This window comes from Bos taurus, chromosome 13 (genome assembly GCF_002263795.3).
Source record: "Bos taurus isolate L1 Dominette 01449 registration number 42190680 breed Hereford chromosome 13, ARS-UCD2.0, whole genome shotgun sequence".
In the NCBI taxonomy this organism is placed as follows: domain Eukaryota; kingdom Metazoa; phylum Chordata; class Mammalia; order Artiodactyla; family Bovidae; genus Bos; species Bos taurus.
Window position 1 is genome coordinate 39444931 of NC_037340.1, and position 20087 is coordinate 39465017.

The 20087-nt window shown below is 45.6% G+C and overlaps 1 protein-coding gene across 11 annotated transcripts in view; it reads left to right on the top strand.

The window, feature by feature from the left end:
• RIN2 (Ras and Rab interactor 2) overlaps window positions 1-20087 on the top strand; it is a 208165-nt gene that overhangs the window by 79575 nt on the left and 108503 nt on the right. Inside the window, exon 3 of one of the 11 annotated variants that reach the window (XM_059892716.1) lies at window positions 1-18350. This exon is cut by the window's left edge and continues 22507 nt beyond it. The exons of 8 other annotated variants lie outside the window; for them this stretch is intronic. The gene's annotated coding sequence lies outside the window, so the exon portion shown is untranslated. Of the gene's footprint in view, window positions 18351-18418; window positions 18572-18724; window positions 19366-20087 lie in introns of those variants that run through there. 2 more of the 11 variants (XM_025000746.2, XM_025000745.2) reach the window with 2 other exon arrangements.

Consider the following 20087-nt stretch of genomic DNA (forward strand, 5'->3'; position numbering starts at 1 on the left):
CCTGACTCCTGAACTTCCCTACTGACAGCTCAAACTCAGCAGCTGTCAAGTTCACGAAGCCCATTTCACAGTAAATGGGATATTGGGGGAGGGGCGGTGAATTTTAAAATCCTACTTAAAATTTTTTTTCTTGCTGGCTGCACTCAAACCCAAGTTCCCTGCCTTGGAAATGTGGGGTCTTAACCACCAGACCACCAGGGAAGTCTCAAAATCCTACTGTTTTTGTGTATAAATCACAGAAATACATCAGATCAGATCAGATCAGATCAGTCGCTCAGTCATGTCCGACTCTTTGCGACCCCATGAATCCCAGCACGCCAGGCCTCCCTGTCCATCACCAACTCCTGGAGTTCACTCAGACTCACGTCCATCAAGTCAGTGATGCCATCCAGCCATCTCATCCTCTGTCGTCCCTTTCTCCTCCTGCCCCCAATCCCTCCCAGCATCAGAGTCTTTTCCAATGAGTCAACTCTTTGCATGAGATGGCCAAAGTACTGGAGTTTCAGCTTTAGCATCATTCCTTTCAAAGAAATCCCAGGGCTGATCTCCTTCAGAATGGACTGGTTGGATCTCCTTGCAGTCCAAGGGACTCTCAAGAGTCTTCTCCAACACCACAGTTCAAAAGCATCAATTCTTCAGTGCTCAGCCTTCTTCACAGTCCAACTCTCACATCCATTCGTGACCACAGGAAAAACCATAGCCTTGACTAGACGGATCTTTGTTGGCAAAGTAATGTCTCTGCTTTTGAATATGCTATCTAGGTTGGTCATAACTTTCCTTCCAAGGAGTAAGCGTCTTTTAATTTCATGGCTGCAGTCACCATCGGCAGTGATTTTGGAGCCCAGAAAAATAAAGTCTGACACTGTTTCCACTGTTTCCTCATCTATTTCCCATGAAGTGATGGGACCGGATGCCATGATCTTTGTTTTCTGAATGTTGAGCTTTAAGCCAACTTTTTCACTCTCCTCTTTCACTTTCATCAAGAGGCTTTTTAGTTCCTCTTCACTTTCTGGCATAAGGGTGGTGTCATCTGCATATCTGAGGTTATTGATATTTCTCCCGGCAATCTTGATTCCAGCTTGTGTTTCTTCCAGTCCAGCATTTCTCATGATGTACTCTGCATATAAGTTAAATAAGCAGGGTGACAATATACAGCCTTGACGTACTCCTTTTCCTATTTGGAACCAGTCTGTTGTTCCATGTCCAGTTCTAACTGTTGCTTCCTGACCTGCATACAAATTTCTCAAGAGGCAGATCAGGTGGTCTGGTATTCCCATCTCTTGAAGAATTTTCCACAGTTTATTGTGATCCACACAGTCAAAGGCTTTGGCATAGTCAATAAAGCAGAAATAGATGTTTTTCTGGAACTCACTTGCTTTTTCACATCTGACATATAAATAAATATACAGTATATCTGTGGTGTTAACATTTAATGAGGGAATTCCTTGGATGTCCAGTGGTTAGGACACCAGGCTTCCACCGCAGGGGCCATGAGTTCCATCCCTGGGTTGGGAACTAAGATCCTGCCTGACATATGGTATGGCCAGAAAAGGGGAAAAAGGGGAAAAAAATGAGTGAAGTCAATAGGAAAACATCTAAAGGTTCCTAGAAGAGGGGGCCAGATAATAACAACAATAACAGAACCCCGCCAGCTCCTAACAAGCAGGAACTGTTCCTATTGACATCACGCTGCCTATGGACCATCTTGGTGTCACTGTTTAGTTTACAGGGTTCGTGTCCTCTTCTGGATCGGGGAGTGAAAAGCTGAACTTCCCTAAAGTTGTTTGGTGAAATTTGCCCAGAGAGGCACCAGGCTTTTGGCAAAACATCTATCTGTCTGTGGTTAAGATTTTTTTTGGTTCTTATTATAACCAGACTCGGTTACGTTTCGAGAACTATGAGGCTTGGCTCTGATGAATAAGGCGACCAGCTATCCAACTCGGTGCCTTTTGAATCTTTCCTTCCTCGTGTGTCCAAAGTCTCTCCTCCTCAAGGCTGACAGCCATGAATTTGACAAGAAGGAAAAGTGACCGAAGTCTTTAATTTCAGCCCGTATCTCCTTTGTCAAAGTGTGATCGTTAAAGAGTTTTTAAAATATAGCGCTTTTGCAGACATTGAAGATGCATGACCTAAAGATTTACTTCACTGGTTTAGAAAGCATCAGCAAGATGGCCAAGGTAATTCACAGGACACCACTCTAGCCTTTTGAGATGTCCCACACTCTGTCTGTGGAATGAGTTTCTCTCTAAATAAACCTACTTCTTACCTATAAAAAAGTGGAGACTGATGTATATATAATCAATTAAAAGCAAAGCTGCTAAAATAGGCTCACAATTTTAGAGACCAAAGTAGTTACTGTCCTGCAGGGCAATCAGTCTCCATGCCTCTGGGAGTTGTTCCCTACTGTGTGCTGTGCTTAGTCACTCAGTCGTGTCTGACTCTTTGTGACCCCATTAACTGTAGCCCACCAGGCTCCTCTGTCCATGGGATTCTCCAGGCAAAAATAACTGGTGTGGGTTGCCATGCCCTCCCCTAGGACATCTTCCCAACCCAAGGATCGAACCCAAGTCTCCCACATTGCAGGTGAATTCCTTCCTGTCTAAACTACCAAGAAAGCCCAAAATAACAATATGTAACTTATATTAAACCTAGGCCAATGGAAATTTTATGCTTAATGTTAATGACTCTTAGACATGTCTATATTAGATCAACAAACAAACATTAAAACCAGGTATTTAATACTGATTATTTCCCAATTCACGTGAACCTGAAATTCATTTAGGTTAATTTCTCTTGTATTTAGAATTATTTGATTTGTAAGTGCTTATTTTTCTTTAGGCCAATTAGATTAGAGCTCATTTACAAACCAATCCCAACAATATCCAAAAACAAAGACACACACTGAGACATACATATATCCAAATAGACCCAAAAGATGTTATAGTTTTGTTTTCCAAACTTATGAATCGGATATCACAATATAAAACTCTAATTGTAAATAACAGTTGGAAAAAAAATTTTTTTAAGTCTTCCTTCCCTTTTGTTTTGGTTTCAGGAATTAGAGATGGTCTAGATAAGTGATCCAGAGAGCTCTGGTCTAAAGGTATGCTGCTGCTGCTGCTAAGTCGCTTCAGTTGTGTCTGACTCTGTGCGACCCCATAGACGGCAGCCCACCAGGCTCCCCCATCCCTGGGATTCTCCAGGCAAGAACACTGGAGTGGGATGCCATTTCCTACTCCAATGCATGAAAGTGAAAAGTGAAAGTGAAGTCACTCAGTCGTGTCCGACTCTTAGCGACCCCATGGACTGCAGCCTACCAGGCTCCTCTGTCCATGGATTTTCCAGGCAAGAGTACTGGACTGGGGTGCCATTGCCTTCTCCGGGTCTAAAGGTATCAGATCAGATCAGTCGCTCAGTCATGTCCGACTCTTTGCGACCCCATGAATCCCAGCACGCCAGGCCTCCCTGTCCATCACCAACTCCCAGAGTTCACTCAGACTCACGTCCATCGAGTCAGTGATGCCACCCAGCCATCTCATCCTCTGTCGTCCCCTTCTCCTCCTGCCCCCAATCCTTCCCAGCATCAGAGTCTTTTCCAATGAGTCAACTCTTTGCATGAGATGGCCAAAGTACTGGAGTTTCAGCTTTAGCATCATGCCTTCCAAAGAAATCCCAGGGCTGATCTCCTTCAGAATGGACTGGTTGGATCTCCTTGCAGTCCAAGGGACTCTCAAGAGTCTTCTCCAACACCACAGTTCAAAAGCATCAGTTCTTCAGTGCTCAGCTTTCTTCACAGTCCAACTCTCACATCCATACATGACCACAGGAAAAACCATAGCCTTGACTAGACGGATCTTTGTTGGCAAAGTAATGTCTCTGCTTTTGAATATGCTATCTAGGTTGGTCATAACTTTCCTTCCAAGGAGTAAGCGTCTTTTAATTTCATGGCTGCAGTCACCATCGGCAGTGATTTTGGAGCCCAGAAAAATAAAGTCTGACACTGTTTCCACTGTTTCCTCATCTATTTCCCATGAAGTGATGGGACCGGATGCCATGATCTTTGTTTTCTGAATGTTGAGCTTTAAGCCAACCTTTTCACTCTCCTCTTTCATTTTCATCAAGAGGCTTTTTAGTTCCTCTTCACTTTCTGGCATAAGGGTGGTGTCATCTGCATATCTGAGGTTATTGATATTTCTCCCGGCAATCTTGATTCCAGCTTGTGTTTCTTCCAGTCCAGCATTTCTCATGATGTACTCTGCATATAAGTTAAATAAGCAGGGTGACAATATACAGCCTTGACGTACTCCTTTTCCTATTTGGAACCAGTCTGTTGTTCCATGTCCAGTTCTAACTGTTGCTTCCTGACCTGCATACAGATTTCTCAAGAGGCAGATCAGGTGGTCTGGTATTCCCATCTCTTCAGAATTTTCCACAGTTTATTGTGATCCACACAGTCAAAGGCTTTGGCATAGTCAATAAAGCAGAAATAGATGTTTTTCTGGAATCCTCTTGCTTTTTCGATGATCCAGTGGATGTTGGCAATTTGATCTTTGGTTCCTCTGCCTTTTCTAAAACCAGCTTGAACATCAGGAAGTTCACGGTTCACATATTGGTGAAGCCTGGCTTGGAGAATTTTGAGCATTACTTTACTAGCGTGTGAGATGTGTGCAATTGTGTGGTAGTTTGAGCATTCTTTGGCATTGCCTTTCTTAGGGATTGGAATGAAACTGACCTTTTCCAGTCCTGTGGCCACTGCTGAGTTTTCCAAATTTGCTGGCATATTGAGTGCAGCACTTTCACAGCATCATCTTTCAGGATTTGGAATAGCTCCACTGGAATTCCATCACCTCCACTAGCTTTGTTCGTAGTGATGCTTTCTAAGGCCCACTTGACTTCACATTCCAGGATGTCTGGCTCTAGGTCAGTGATCACACCATCGTGATTATCTGGGTCGTGAAGATCTTTTTTGTACAGTTCTTCTGTGTATTCTTGCCATCTCTTGTTAATATCTTCTGCTTCTGTTAGGTCCATACCATTTCTGTCCTTTATCGAGCTCCTCTTTGCATGAAATGTTCCTTTGGTATCTCTGATTTTCTTGAAGAGATCCCTAGTCTTTCCCATTCTGTTGTTTTTCTCTATTTCTTTGCATTGATTGCTGAAGAAGGCTTTCTTATCTCTTCTTGCTATCCTTTGGAACTCTGCATTCAGATGCTTATATCTTTCTTTATAGGAGGAGGTATTTCCTCAGGGCAAGAATTGTTAAAGAGATAATCTTGTTCTCTACTGGACAAAATGTAATTTGTAAATTACTTTGGATGATTATATCCAGATGTTTTGCACAGTATTTTCTTAAATTATCATCTGAATTCACTTTGACATTTTCTATACTAGTCTGTCTGGGCTGTGAAATCTTAATCTTTAACAAAGTTTAGTTCTTCATTTTTCCTTTTTTTCCCCCCTTTTGAATATCTGAAAGGTTAGCTGAAAAACTTTGTTGCTTTACATCCAAGATGCCTTAGATCTGAGTGCCTTCAGTGTTTTGCTGTGTTTACAACACCCCTGCCTGCAGTTCTTGCCTATTTCTGTGGTATAAATGCTCCAGCCACGGTGAATTTCAATCTAATAACATGGTGTGGTTGCAGGCACTGAAGACAAAGTGAGGAAGAGATTGCTAAGTCACTACTGCTCACTGGTATTTTCTGGTTCCAGGACGTTGTTGTAGGTATGATCCATGTTTTATGGACTATTTCATGGTGTTCAAGTTATTTGCGAGAAGTGTGAAATCATGGTCACTAGGTAACTATCTCTAAAGAGCCTAAGAGATTAGCCCATCCAATGGTTCTAAGATTAAAATACCTGAAACTGTAATATTCCTTGACGGTCCCTCAGGGGTTACACAAACTGAATTCAACTTTCTTTTTAAAAGTTGTATTTAAAAAAAATATGACAAAATGTACACATGCACATAAATGTAGCAGACATGTAAAGAAATATAGGGGACTGATGAACACTAAGTTTAGAATTCTTGTAACTTCTTTTTTTATTTTGTTTTTGTTTTTGGAAGTACAGTTGAGATACAATATTATATGTCACAGGTATACGGTATAATGATTCACTATTTTAAAGATTTTAATCCATTATAGTTATTAAGACATATTGGCTATATTCCCATGTTGTGCAATGTATCTTTGTAGCTTGCTGCTGCTGCTGCTAAGTCGCTTCAGTCATGTCCGACTCTGTGTGACCCCATAGATGGCAGCCCACCAGGCTCCCCCATCCCTGGGATTCTCCAGGCAAGAACGCTGGAGTGGGTTGCCATTTCCTTCTCCAATGCATGAAAGTGAAAAGTGAAAAGTGGAAGTGAAGTCACTCAGTCGTGCCCGACTCTTAGCGACCCCATGGACTATAGCCCACCAGGCTCCTCCGTCCATGGGATTTTCCAGGCAAGAGTACTGGAGTGGGGTGCCATTGCCTTCTCTTTGTAGCTTATTTATACCTAATAGTTTGTGCCTCTGTATCCCTATGTTGCCCCTCCCTTCTTCCCTTTCCCCATTGGTAACCACTGCTGCTGCTGCTGCTAAGTCGCTTCAGTCATGTCCGACTCTGTGCTACCCTATAGACAGCAGCCCACCAGCCTCCCCCGTCCCTAGGATTCTTCAGGCAAGAACACTGGAGTGAGTTGCCATTTCCTTCTCCAATGCATGAAAGTGAAAAGTGAAAAGTGAAAGTGAAGTCGCTCAGTCGTGTCTGACTCTCAGGGACCCCATGGACTGCAGCCTACCAAGTTCCTCCGTCCATGGGATTCTCCAGGCAAGAGTACTGGAGTGGGGTGCCATTGCTTTCTTCTTGGTGACCACTACCTTATTCTTTATATCTGTGAGTCTGTTTCTTTTTGTTATATTCACTAGTTTGTTGTATGTTTTAGGTTCTACATATAAGTAATATCATATAGTATTTGTCTTTCTCTGTCTAACTTACTTCACTAAGCACAATGCCCTCTAAGTTCATCTGTCTTCATCTTTCCATGTTGGTGCAGGTGGAAAATTTTCATTCTTTTTTGAAATGAGTGAGTAATATTCCATTATGTGTGTGTGTGTGTATCATATCTTTTTTATCCATTCATCTGTTGATAGACACACTGGTTGCTTCCATATCTTGGCAATTGTAAATAATGCTGCTATGAACATTGGAGTGCATATATATTTTTGAATTAGTGAGGATTTGGGGCAATATATATCCAGGAGTGGAACTGCTGGGTCATATGGTAGTTCTAATTTTAGCTTTTTGAAGACCCTTCATCTTGTACATTGTTGGTGAGAATATAAACTTGTGCAATCACAGCAGGATTCTGTTAACTTCTGAAAAGGAGACGAGGACGTGATGGAAGGAATGCTAGCAGGCAGTGAGGTGTATGGTCCCATCTTAAAGCTGTTAGCATCACTTAAATATTCAGTTCAATTCAGTCACTCAGTCGTGTCCGACTCTTTGCGACCCCATGAACTGCAGCATGCCGGGCCTGCCTGTCCATCACCAGCTCCTGCAGTTTACCCAAACTCATGTCCATTGAGTCAGTGATGCCATCGAACCATCTCATCCTCTGTTGTCCCCTTCTCCTCCTGCCTTCAGTCTTTCTCAGCATCAGGGTCTTTTCCAATGAGTCAGCTCTTTGCATGAGGTGGCCAAAGTATTGGAATTTCAGCTTCAACATCAGTCCTTCCAATGAACACTCAGGACTGATCTCCTTTACGATGGACTGGTTGGATCGCCTTGCAGGCCAAAGGACTCTCAAGAGTCTTCTCCAACACCACAGTTCAAAAGCATCAATTCTTCTGTGCTCAGCTTTCTTTATAGTCCAACTCCCACATCCGTGCATGACTACTGGAAAAACCATAGCCTTGACTAGGTAGACCTTTGTTGGCAAAGTAATGTCTCTGCTTTTTAATTGCTGTCTAGGTTGGAGAAGGCAATGGCACTCCACTCCAGTACTCTTGCCTAGAAATTTCCACAGATGGAGGAGCCTAGTAGGCTGCAGTCCATGGGGTCGCTAAGAGTCGGACACGACTGAGCGACTTCACTTTCACTTTTCACTTTCATGCATTGGAGAAGGAAATGGCAACCCACTCCAGTGTTCTTGCCTGGAGAATCCCAGGGACGGGGGAGCCTGGTTGGCTGCCGTCTCTGGGGTCGCACAGAGTCAGACATGACTGAAGTGACTTAGCAGCAGCAGGTTGTTCATAACTTTCCTCCCAAAGAGTAAGCATCTTTCAGTTTCATGGCTGCAGTCACCATCTGCAGTTATTTTGGAGCCCCCCAAAAATAACATCAGCCACTGTTTCCACTGTTTCCCAATCTATTTCCCATGAAGTGATGGGACCGGATGCTATGATCTTCGTTTTCTGAATGTTGAGCTTTAAGCCAACTTTTTCACTCTCCTCTTTCATTTTCATCAAGAGGCTTTGTAGTTCCTCTTCACTTTCTACCATAAGGGTGGTGTCATCTGCATATCTGAGGTTATTGATATTTCTCCTGGCAATCTTGATTCCAGCTTGTACTTCTTCCAGCCCAGCGTTTCTCATGATGTACTCTGCATATAAGTTAAATAAGCAGGGTGACAATATACAGCCTTGACGTACTCCTTTTCCTATTTGGAACCAGTCTGTTGTTCCATGTCCAGTTCTAACTGTTGCTTCCTGACCTGCATACAGACCAATTGTTTTTCCAGCAGCAGGAAGCAAGGACACTAGAGATAAGGAAAATCACATCAAATGACGCCTGATTCTTCTTTCAAAAGCCTAACTAAGCAGGGTGACAATATACAGCCTTGATGTACTCCTTTCCGGATTTGGAACCAGTCTGTTGTTCCATGTCCAGTTCTAACTGTTTCTTCCTGACCTGCATACAGATTTCTCAGGAGGCAGGTAAGGTAGTCTGGTATTTCCATCTCTTTCAGAATTTTCCACAGTTTATTGTGATCCACACAAAAGTTTGGCATAGTCAAATTGCACAATGAATAATAAAACACACCCACAAATACAACTTTATATCAAGTGTCAAATGTTTAAAAACCACTCACCAATCAAATTGTACTGCCAGACTAACTTATTTTGTATGCTGCTGCTGCTGCTGCTAAGTGGCTTCATTCGTGTCCAACTCTGTGTGACCACATAGACAGCAGCCCACTAGGCTCCCCCGTCCCTGGGATTTTCCAGGCAAGAATACTGGAGTGGGTTGCCATTTCCTTCTCCAATGAATGAAAGTGAAAAGTGAAAGTGAAGTCACTCAGTCGTGTCCGACTCTTATCGACCCCATGGACTGCAGCCTACCAGGTTCCTCCGTCCACAGGATTTTCCAGGCAAGAGTACTGGAGTGGGGTGCCATTGCCTTCTCTCTTTGTATAAGTGATAGAATAAAGCTTTCCCACCCTCTCTGCTTAATTAACTGTTTTCCAGTGTTTCATGGTGAGCTGTTCCAAACCATTGTCACTAAGAATCTCATTTATTTTATTTTACAAAATGAGGCAATGGAACGCACTTCCACATTTTAAAAAGATTTCAAACTTGATACACATTGCAGGTGTAGTACAAAGAATATTTGTATGCCATTTATTTACCCAGATTAATACATTTTTAACATATTCCCACATCAGTTTTCATTCTGTCTGTCTTATGCACACTCACATACACACACACACACTTGCACTTCTTTTTCTAGGTGATTTGAGAGTCAGTGTGCTACTTAACATGTCAGTGTGTACTTGAGAACAAGGTCGTTCTCATGTCACCACAGTGCAGTTGTCAAATGCAGGACACCTAATGTTGATCCAGTACTTTAACCTCTAGCCCATATTCTGGTTTCACCAGTTAACCCTGGAATGCTACTTAGAGCCATTTTCTTTTTTATTCTTTAGATTCAGATCCAGTCCAGGACCATGCATTGCATTTAAATCTGTACTTTCTCCCTCGACCTGAAATGGGTCTTCAGCCTTTCTCTTTAAGACCCTGACATTTCTGAGGGGCTCAGGCTGGTTTTTGCAAGGTCCCCTCAGTTTGCTGTGTCTGGTGCGCCTGACAGGGAGATTCGGGTCACATGCTCTTGGCCCCCTAAAGGATGCTATGTCCTCCTTGGTGTCCAGTCTCTGGATGCGCAGGTGACTGTGGCCATGTCCTCCGGTGGGAGGTTTTTAAGAGGCATGATTTGACTAAAAATGAAGGATGAATGAAGCGCAGGGATTGTTTAGACTTTTCAGAGGGATGAGTCCCTAGTTGCTCTGAAAAAGTCATCTAGCTGATGAGCTGGTCTGCTTTTTCAGCTGTGATGCACTTCTGTGCCCCAGGAAAGGGCCTCCCCTGGGTAGCAGGGGCTGCAAAACCATCAAGTCCACGTGTCTGGCGTGGCCTAATGCCGGGCGTGAAGGCTGTCAGAATGGCCGCCGACCGTGGCCGTCCCTCCTGTTTGATGATGTGGTATTTGTGATTTGTGGCTTTTCTGAGATTCCCTTTTCCCCATATTTTGAAGACAGTCTTTCTCTTGAGCCAAGGCTGGGCCGTGATCAAGCACTGCCCGACCCAGGCTGGGACGGCGGCCTCTCGGAGAAAAACAGGAAATTAGAACTTATGCACTTGCCACGTATGGGCTAAATGATGCCTTTCTCAGTGGTTCCATGTGGCTTGAATAACAGGGTAATTTTCCTTCCCAGAGTAAAATACCCAACCTAATTAACATGTATTTTACTGGAGAACATTTTATTTCAGTGAATTATTTCAGGTCCAGCCCTGCTGTAAGCAGTTTCACAGATTCACTCATGAAACTCATTCCACAGGTTTCTACTGGGCAGGAAGCACGTGGTGTCGGCGGGGCAGGCGTGATGCTGGGTCCACGTGTGGTGGGGGTGTGGGCACTTTCTGAACCTTGGACTATAGCCCAGCTTTGCCCTTCAGAAACTCAGGGCCTGTGGGCAATAAGTAGAAACATGGCCTCATAATGTCACGAGAGGCTGTTGGAGGGTCGAGACCCCCAGGAAAGAGGAGGCCCTGCACTGGGGGACCCTGGAAGGTCACACAAAAGAGGTGCTTCGAGAATCAAGTCTGGAGGAACAGAAAGTGTTTGCCAGGTGGTGAAGGGGGCAGGTTTAGAGAGAGGGTCTGTTGCAGAGATTCAGGGTTGTGGCAGATGAGGGTGGGCTCGTGGGGGAGCTGGAAATGGGAATGAAAGTTTTCGTGAAACTGGAGGAGACCTGGGGTGTCTGCTATAGTGGGTGGGTAAGGGGACTTCATGTCCTAAGTGCCAGGGAGGCCTGATTAGATTCTCTGTGATGGAGCAGGGTTTCCAAACGTGAAGGAAGAGTTTCGGGAAAGAAGGCCCTCACTTCCCCTTCTGAGAGGGTGTGAAGCCTGAGGTCCCGCAGCCAGTCCACCACCTGTCACTCTGAGGACAGGTGTGCTGACCCCAGAAGGGTAGAATCAGGAGACAGAAGAAAGCCAGGGAAGTGGGGCCCTGCTAAAATCATGGAGCCACTGGCTTGGCCCTCCAGGTCACCTAATCACTTTCATTGCTCAGTTGTTTTTTAAGTTCTGATTTTGAAATACTTCCAAACTTCCAGAAATTTGCAAGAGTAGTTCAGAGAACCCTTATTTTCCATTTATGCTGATTTGCCAATTTGTTCCACTTTGTCCCCTGCGGTTGGATCCTCTCTGGGCCCGGTGAGAGCAGTGGACATCACACCCCTTGAGCATGTGCTTTTCCAAATGTTCTTCAGAACAGGGACCTTCTCTCACATCCCCACAGTCCTGTCATCCAGGACTGCAGCTTAATCTTTTTTTTTTTTTCATTGTGAGGAAGTCTTTTTAAGAAAAAGTCTTAGTTAACAAAGGTGGTGCTGTGGTAAAGGATCCACCTGCCAAAGCAGGAGATGCAAGTTCAATCCTTGAATCAGTAAAATCCCCTGAATTAGAAAATGGCAACCCACTCAAGTACTCTTGCCTGGAAAATCCCATGGACAGAGGAGCCTGGTGGGCTACAGACCATAGGATCACAAAGAATCAGACATGACCGAACACAGCACACATACTATAACAAAAGATTTTAACAAGTTTCACTTAGCAAAATACATCCAAAAAGAAGTCACAGTACAAAGAAAGTGGTAAGACAAGGCCTCACCAGTTCCTACAGTATTAGTAATGTGTCTCAATTTTCAAAACTAACTTTTAAAAAGCTTAAAATTAACCTAAAAGATTTTAAATGAAAATAAACTAGAATGAGCAAATGTAAGACATGTCCTCTTTGATTTACAGGTATGATATAGTAGTTTAAGCCACAGATACCAATTTTAATCAGTTTTCCCAGTAACACCCCCTAAGTGTGTGTGTGTGTGTGTGTGTGTGTGTGTGTGTGCACGTGCATGCATGCTCAGTTGTGTCTGACTCTCTGAGACCCGATGGACTGTAGCCTGCCAGGATCATCTGTCCATGGGATTTCCCAGGCAAGAATACTGGAATGGGTTGCCATTTCCTCCTCCAGGGGATCTTCCCAACCTAGGGATCAAATCTGTGTCTCCTGCATTGACAACCGGATTCTTCTGCCTCTGAGCCCCCTGGTAAGCCCAGGACCCTCTGTAGCATGTTTCTTTCTCTGAGTCCAGTATTGTGAGTTTTGGGAGCGTTGGATCTCTTTAATCTCTTTTAATCTGGAACGATTCCTGTTTTTCCTTGTCTTTCATGACATCAATATTTTTGCAAAATCCAGGCAAGTTTTTTTGTTGACTGTCCCTTAGGTGGAGCATATGTGGTCCTTATGACAAGTTTCAGATCCCCCGCCTTCTGTTGGGAAGCACTTTAACTGATGTTGTGTTCATCTCGGGCCTGGAGGAACATGGCATCTCTCTGGCCTCAGTGAGGTATTCATCTCACTCACCTGGTCCTGGCATTGTCTGGTTTTTCCACTGTTTGATTACTATCATTCCTCTTGCAATTAATCAGCCGTCTATAAGGAGACATGACTGTTTCTTCTTAAGCCAATTAGAATTGGGTTTTCTGTTACTTACAACATAAAAGCCCCTCACTGATCCAAGGGCCTATTTATAATGTGGGATTAATTGCTCATTACCGTGGGGGAAACAAGCAAGTGATTATGATGAGAAAAATCAGAGGAGTTTCTTAAAAGCTCTAATTGTGGTCACATGGGAGCAGAGCTGGACCACAGTATGTGGGTATCCTGAGAGGACTTATCATCCAGTGTGCTTCTTAATCTTTGAATTTATTTTGCAAGTGAAGGACCCCCCCAAAAAAAAAGATTCTCTGGTAGGAAAAATTATATCCTCAGTTCAAAATAGATTGATCATTTGTTGCATTGAGTAATGTAACATTTTAACTCATTTTCAAGTAAGTCAAATTTTTGCAACAGTTTGCAGTAGAGGTCTGTTGTTTCCATTTTTACCTGGAGAGTGTAAATTATGCTCACAAAGAGTAGTGGTTATTTACAGGGTCAGAGAAATTTTATTCAAAATATGTTTGTGGATTTTATGTTGGTAAAGGTGTTTCCATTAATTGTGAATTCAGTACCAAGTGAGCAGCATTCCTAGGAGAAATAGGGAACCAGACTCTGAGACAAGGATTCTTGTAGAAGTTGTTGTCTGGGAGGTGATCTCAGGAAAGTGGGGCTGGACACAGGGAAGGGGGAGCAGCCATTAAAGTGTGTGTGTGTGTGTGTGTGTGTGTGTGTGTGTGTGTGTGACTGTGATTGTCTTGGTTTGGCTGCCCCCAAAAGCAGACCCTAAGATAAGGATTCAGGTGCAGATTGCAAGGAAGGGTTTTATAAGGACCAAACTTTAATATCTCAGAGACATCCCAATGCGTTACTGTGGGTGTCACAAACGCTTCTGTCCATGCCACCAGAGTTATAACTCTGAAAGTTATAGCAATGACCTCTCTGGATACATAAAAGCAGCATATTGCAGCATGTCACAGAGTACAAATAAGGAGCCACTGAACAGAGCGGAAACAGGCAGTGGCCAAATGTCCTAGCAGGAGGGCAGGGAAGGTCCAGAGTCAGAGAGGCTCAGGCATGAGTTTGGGGTGATTATTATTACAACTGGTCAGAGGAAACCAAAGTTCAGATCTCCCATGGCTGCAGTGGAAATTCACAGCAAAGAGAATCTTTGGTCACTTGTCACCAGGAGGTTGAGCAAGAAGGGAGAGCTGAAGCTTAGGCAGCGAGGTCGCTAAGGCAGCGACCCAGACCCCGGCTGACATCTCTGCACCAGCTCTGAGCCCGTCGTGAGGAGGGGGAGGGAAAAGGCTGTGTGATCAAGCCAGCTCCCTGGGGGCGACTGGAGCCTCATCTCACGAGGACCTTGGGAGACAGCACAGGACAGCACCTGAGAGTTTTCCCACCTGGGTGGTCAGGGAGCCGGGAGTCACGTACCTTCAGTATCTCACCTGCCCACGGCTACCAGCCTTGGACTCATCAACTTGCTGGCCCAGGTTTGCTGTGTGACCGGAGGTGACAGTGTGCAAATGTCAGGTGTGAAAACACCATGACGAGGGGGCTGCCGATCAGCAATGTTCTCAGTGTCTAGTATTGTGGGAGCTCCATTCCAGAAGGGACAGGGCCAGTCTGCACACACATCACTACTGAAAACAGATGGGAAAAGAGCCCTGAGTACTCATCCAGGGACTGTGGACGTTAGATTCCTAAAAGCAGGTTTCTGCCTGTGCAGCGCAGCAACAGGAAGCGGGAGGCTGGAAAGGACCAATCCCTCTGAGAATGGAGGGGAGCAGACAGACAGTGGGGACCACAGACAGCAGCGAGATGCTGAAACCATTAAGGGTGCTGCAGTCCAGGTCTGAGTGCACACGGAGGACGGGGGGGAAGATGACAGAGGTTTGGATGAAAGACCCTGCAGCACTGGGAGTGATTGATGGGCAGAGTGAAACAGAGATTCAAGCCTGGTGCTGTCATTAAGAGAGGGGAGCCTGGACTTCAGGGGAAAGGAATGTTGAGTGGAAAGACAGCATTTCAGAGACAGAGAGCAAAAAGGAGTGCTTCTTTCTGTACTTTTTTGTAGACAGATCTTTCTGAGTTCAGCAAAGGGAGTGGGGAGGTAGGGGAATAGGACCCCACAAACACTTTGTGGTTTGATTTTGATTTGGTTTTGTTCCCCCTAAATTGGAAGCAGAGAAAACAAAGAGCTGTGATCCAGAAATCACACACGAGCCTGCCAGCTGAATGATTTGACTTCTGTCCGCTCCTTTTGTGCACCTTAGTGGAAACATAGAGGAATTGAAAATAATCAAAATCAGGGAGTAGGAAGGAAAAGGAAGCACTAGAGCTCTGAGAACAGAGTCCGTGATGAAGCCTTGGTTAAAACAGTAGCTTTGGGCTGCGGGGGAGCCTTGTGTATATAGATGGAGCCCCTGATGCCCTAGCAGGTAGGTGAGATGAGGATATGTGGGTCAAATTCTTTGTCAATAAAAATACCACAGACAGGTTAGGGCCCTGTTCCAATAGTAGCTTTGTCATAGCGAGACCCCTGGCCCCAGTTTAATGGCAGCCCACTCCAGTACTCTTGCCTGGAAAATCCCATGGACGGAGGAGCCTGGTAGGCTGCAGTCCATGGGGTCGCTGGGAGTCCATGGGATTTTCCTGGCAAGAGTACTGGAGTGGGGTGCCATCGCCTTCTCCATACAGGAGGGTATAATTGTCAACCCACAGATAATTTGTGAATTTATTCCTCCCCCACTTCCTCTTTGATAACCATAAGCTTGTTTTCTATGTTTGTGAGTCTGTTTGTTTTATAAATAAGTTCATTGTATCATATTTTAGATTTTATGTATAAAGGATATCATATGATATTTGTCTTTCTCTGGCTTACTTCACTTAGTGTGAAGATCTGATGATGTAAGATGATCAACATCCATGTTACTGCAAGTGGCATTATTTCATTCTTTTTTGTGGCTGAGTAGTATTCCATTGGGAGCAGGCAATGGCACCCCACTCCAGTACTCTTGCCTGGAAAAGCCCATGGACAGAGGAGCCTGGTGGGCTGCAGTCCATGGGGTCGCTAGGAGTCGGACACGACTGAGCGACTTCACTTTCACTTTTCACTTTCATGCATTGGAGAAGGAAATGGCAACCCACTCCAGTGTTCTTGCCTGGAGAATTCCAGGGACGGAGGAGCCTGGTAGGCTGCTGTCTATGGCGACTGCAGTGACTTAGCAGCAGCAGCAGTATTCCATTGTATTAATATCTATAGCTTATTCCCACCAGCAGTGTAGGAGGATGACAGCTCGCTGTGACAGAGAAGCAAGACACCCACACTTTAGGCAAAATGTCCTGGTTTGAGTTACCAGGTGTAGGGGACATTGTTCAGTCCTTCCCGTCTCCTTTGGGTACTGAGTGTTTCCATGCACACTGGCCTGATTTCCAACTGCCAGCTTTGCCCAAGGGCTCTCTTTGGCTTTGACAGTCCACTCTACCCACAACAGGGGTATATGGGAGCAGCTGGTGACCCAAGGCCCCTTAGGGGCAGCTTCCCACAGTTACCTGGGGGGAGTTGAACAAATATCCCAGCTCCCTGGCCCCTCAGTTGGGACCCAAGGCCAGTCTACGCCAGCTTTAGGGCTTCCAACCCTGGAGGGCTGCAGTCCACTCGCCCCTGGCTGCTTGCTTGATGCTGCACTTTGTACTGGCTGCCCTTTCTCCCCTGTGTCACACCCTCTCCTTGACCAGTGATTCATGAAGTCACCTCTAATAAACCACTTGGACATGAATTCTTGACTGAGGGTCTCTGGAGACAGTTTACTCAGTGTGTTAAAAAAAAGTGTGTTACGTCATCTATTGTATCTTCAGTGTGGACTCCATCTAGGTGCCGCCAGGTTATAAACCTTCAGTTAAAATGAACCACCAGCGTAGACCCTTTGGGGGCTTCCTAGGTGGCAAAGTGGTAAAGAACATGCCTGCTAGTGCAGAAGATGGTGCAAGAGACATGGTTTCCATCCCTGGCTCAGGAAGATCCCCTGGAGAAGGAAATGGCAACCCACTCCAGTGTTCTCCCCTGGGAAATCCCACGGATAGAGGAGCCTGGCGGGCCACAGTCCATGGGGTCACAAAGAGTCAGACACGGCTGGACACACGTGCGCACGCATGCGCGCACACACACACACACACACGCGCGCGCGCGCACCATTGTGGCCAGAGCACTTCGGGAAGGAGAGCTCTAAACTCAGGTGCTCACATGTAGACGGTAAACCTGTGTGACTTCCTTCCATGGTGTCCTCTGGGCTCAGGGCCGATGCAGCTTATGGGGCTTCTTCACTTACATGTGGTCATTGCACACGTGTGTCGTCTGTGACCACCAACTACGTGGCACTTTTCAAGTGAGGAGCTTAAAAGACACATGCTTCTGAGAATGACCTTAGGGGCTACCCCTCTCCCTTCCTAGCCCTATTCCAGGCAGCAGCCCCAAGGCCCGAGGAGTGTCACTCAGAAGGGACAGGGAGAAGGAGGCGGGCAGTAACTCTTGGATGGCCCAAGGGGTCAGATGAGGGCAGTGGGTGGGGGGAGAGGGGGCAGTTTCCCATCAGTGGGGAGGAGGAGTTTGTAACAGCCAAGCTGCCCGCCTGTGTGCAGGGCACATTCACTGCCCTTGGTGGAGGTATCCACGCCTGCTTTGTAGGCATCAACAAAGCTTCTGCAGGGTCTCGGTGAGACCCGCTGTTTTCCAAGAGGAAGGACCTCCCCTGGAATTGGTTACAGGACAACCTTGTGAGTGGCTGAAATGCACAGTCTCACTGTGAACACCTTCCTAAAAAAAGAAGAAAGATTATTTTTATTCTCCTCTGTTACTCTTGTGAATGTCAAGACACAGAGCATTGTTTCTAATTCTCTTTAAAAACAGTTACCAAGAGCCTGGGAATACAGTTCTTCTCTTCTGGTTTCTTACTTCCTGTAAATTAGTTTCTCTTTTCAACAAAAGATGTTTATGATCTTCAAAATGCTTTAAAGAGTTTGACGACTAAGAGGAAAAAAATCAGTGCTGGGCAGGGAGACAAGATGTTCAAAGAACGAATTTTAAATTTAAATAACTTGAATCGTCCAGCCAGGGGCTGGAATAGAGATTTTTCTATCCAACTTGTAAAATCCTTGGTCATACAAAGATAATTATGGAAATATTCAGAGACCTTCCCTGGACTCAGACGCAGACCCGCCCCACTGGCTCTTACCTCTTAGTAAAGACAAAAAATATTCACAAGAGGGAGGACCTGCCGTCATTGGAGCCACTCAAGCAAGGAACCAGGCAGAAAGGTGACATGCCTGTCCCAGGACTGGCCTCGACCTGACAGGTCCCCCGGGGGGTGAGTCACTTTCTTCTACTTCAGTTCGTTTGGCTGTAAAATGATTATAATAATGAGAGCTTGTTTACCAAGAGCCGAAGTCCACTTTGCCTCGCTTCATTCAGCTGTTAGAAGGAAGAAGGAAGACAGGAGTGATTAGAAAGCTTTCAGAGCCGACTTGCACAGCAGCAGGAGATGAGAAACCCATGACTCCAAGAAGCTGAGTCTTTTAAACCAGACTTGTGAGTGGAGGTCTCCAGAGTCTGTATTACTGCTGCCGCTTTTGGGGTTCAAACTTGTACCTGAAGCGAACAGAATAGAATGGTAGAGGCTGGCTAAATAAATCAGGGTGGGGGGAGGGGGTGGCTGGGGTCCGTCTCAGATGCAGCCTCTCTTGCCAAGATCTGGCAAGCTGGAATTTTAAGCAACAGCTGGAAACTTGCCAGTGACTTGGCTCCGTGGCTTGGTGAACTGGAGCCCAAGTGCCGGGTGTTCTAGCCCTGTCGGCCAGCCCTGCAGCCCAAGGTCAGGTGGTGGTAGCCCAGCGCCGTCCTCAGCGGCTCCCAGTGGAAGGGGCTGGAAGGCCAGCCGGGAGCGGTCCTGCTCAGCACGGTCCACACCACCTGGAGCCCGGTCGGACGGCGCAGTGAGTCCTGGACACTGAAATCCCAGGACAGACTTCACCTCGGCACTCGCTCTTGGGGCCACATGGAAGCCATCGCCAGGCTTCCTCCAAAGTGGCTGAGCCTGGCATAGGGGAAGAGTTGGGAATACTCGCTTCCTGCCTTTGTCCTGTAGTTGGACCACAGCGCCGGCTCTGTTTACATTCTTTCAGTGCTGTTACTGAAAGGGCTTGGCCGTGTCCTTCCAAAGTGTTCGCAGTGTCCTTCGGTCCCATTCGGGTTTCTCTCTCTCTCTCTCTTTTTTGCTGGCGTTCAGCTAGCATCTGGAAAGATCCACTGGACACTCTGGGCTCCTTTTTGGAGACTCTGCTCCACTGTTCAGGGAAACCAGGAAAGGAGCAAGCTTCCACCGTGTAAGTCTGGAGGAATCTGACAGCCTCTCTAACTACCGTTCCTTTTCTGTTTGTTGGTTCAGTCTGTTTGTGTACTGGGGTGGTTTTAGGATGAGATTGTTGGTGTAACTCCAGGGTAGGTGAGGGATCAGGTGAGAACCACAAGTGGAAAGAAAGTCTCCTTATCAATTGTATTAGATTTCTGTCCATGTTGAGTTGGGGTGTCAGAGGCTATGGTTTGGGAAGGAAACTACTGCTCCAATAGGAAAGACCTGACACCCAAACTTCTTCCCGACCCATGAGAGCTTTATTTAAGAATTCGAATAATGTGGATTTCATTCTCTGCAAAGGACCTGCTGTGGCCCTTGGCAGCCTGTCTTTGTCACCTGCTCTCATAGCCTTTTGAAGAAGCAGAGATGGAATCTGCATCCTTTGGAAGAAATGTGATGCATCTGCCAATTCCACACAGAATCCAGGCTGGCCGTTTCCTTGAGAACCACTTGAGGTAGACGTGTTCACGTTCAGTTTTCAGGAAGCTAAGTAAGCTAGTAAACTTGAGGAATCCAGACTTCTCAGTGGTTATAGGCAGTATCCCCTGCCTGTCCTGGCTCATCAGAAAGGGTTTGTATACGGAAAACTTCTGAACAGAACAAAGAGACTTAGGTCTGGATGAGGAATGAAGTCTTGGCTCTCAACGTGCCATTCCTTCACTGCTGTGCAATGTCAAATTTCTTGCCGAGAAA